Raw genomic sequence first — 1,483 nt, 5'->3', positions numbered from 1 at the left:
CGCCATTTTCTCCTTTTGCTTAGATTCTTCATCTCTAACTTCAGCTTCGACTTCTTTTGCCTTTTCAGCATCAGCTACTTTTCCAGACCTTAAGGTAATAGCCTTGACTTGCTCTTTAGCTTCCTGCCTGGTACTTTTGTGTCACTGGGAAGAGTGCCAGGTTGACGATTGAGCACTGCATTGGCTAATTGACCGATTTGATTTTCCAAGGTCTTGATAGAAACTGCCCGACTCTTGCACAACAGCTTAAGTTCCTCAAAATCAGCACTAGTAGGTGCAGCTGCACTTCCCTGTTGAGGATATGATTGCCTTGTAGCATACTGCTGTGGTTGCTGGAATCCAGGTGGGTTAAACTGTTTACTTACTCCTTGCTGATATGTTGGCTGAATAGCATTCTGATTATTCCCCCAGCTGAAATTTGGATGATTTCTGTTGTTAGGATGATAGGTCGCTGGCACAGGCTGCTGTTGTCGCTGATAATTATTCACATACTGAACAGATTCGTTGACAAGAGAACACTGATCCGTAGCATGAGAACCTGCACAAAGCTCACAAACCATAGCTATTTGATTAACTCCATACGTAGCCAAAGAATCAACCTTCATTGATAGCGCTTGGAGCTGGGCTGCAATAGCGGTGGCTGCATCAACTTCCAGAATACCTGCTACCTTGTCTGACGTCATCCTCTGAGTTGGGTTTTGATGCTCATTTGCAGCCATCGTCTCGATAAGATTATACGCCTCAGTATAGCTTTTAGCCCATAAGGCGCCTCCAGCTGCTGCATCGAGCATGGGCCGAGATTGGGCCCCCAAACCATTATAAAAACCAGTGATTACCATCCAATCCGGCATTCCATGATGTGGACATTTTCTCAACATTTCCTTGTAGCGTTCCCAAGCCTCGCACATAGATTCTATAGGTTGCTGCGCAAACTGAGTAAGGGCACTCCTCATAGCAGCAGTCTTTGCCATTGGATAAAACTTCACCAGAAACTTTTGCGCAAGATCTTGCCACGTAGTGATGGACCCAGCTGGTTCAGAATGTAACCAGTCTTTAGCTTTATCCCTCAGTGAGAATGGGAAAAGCCTCAACTTGATAGCCTCATCAGTCACGCCATTATACTTAAAAGTGCTGCAGATCTCGACAAAATTCCTTATGTGCATGTTGGGGTCTTCAGTTGCCGCTCCTCCAAAAGAAACAGAATTCTGCACCATCTGAATAGTGCCCGGCTTGATTTCAAAGGTGTTAGCTTGAATAGCCGGATGAAGGATGCTTGACTGAATGTCATCAATTTTAGGCCGAGAAAAATCCATAAGAGCTGGATCAGCTTGAACAATACGATCTCCCATGTTTACTGGTTCTTTCTGCTCAGTTCCTGAATCCGAATCCTCAAAATCTAACTTCTCCGGAGTATCAAGAACTTCGCCTTTCTCCTCAGCTATATCTAAGGTCCTCTTGCGAGCACGAGAACGAGTTTGCATAA

At 44.9% G+C, this 1,483-nt stretch overlaps 1 non-coding gene across 1 annotated transcript; it reads left to right on the top strand.

Annotated features, from left to right (window-relative positions):
- Positions 1-849: 849 nt before the first annotated feature.
- On the top strand, positions 850-956 carry LOC141683894 (small nucleolar RNA R71). Its single transcript, XR_012560486.1, has one exon. It is a non-coding gene; the product is annotated as a small nucleolar RNA R71 (small nucleolar RNA).
- The last annotated feature ends 527 nt before the right edge of the window (positions 957-1,483 follow it).

Source organism: Apium graveolens, chromosome 1, assembly GCF_009905375.1.
Source record: "Apium graveolens cultivar Ventura chromosome 1, ASM990537v1, whole genome shotgun sequence".
NCBI classification, from domain to species: domain Eukaryota; kingdom Viridiplantae; phylum Streptophyta; class Magnoliopsida; order Apiales; family Apiaceae; genus Apium; species Apium graveolens.
Note: the sequence above shows the minus strand (reverse complement) of the source record. Positions and strands in the feature narration are given on the sequence as shown.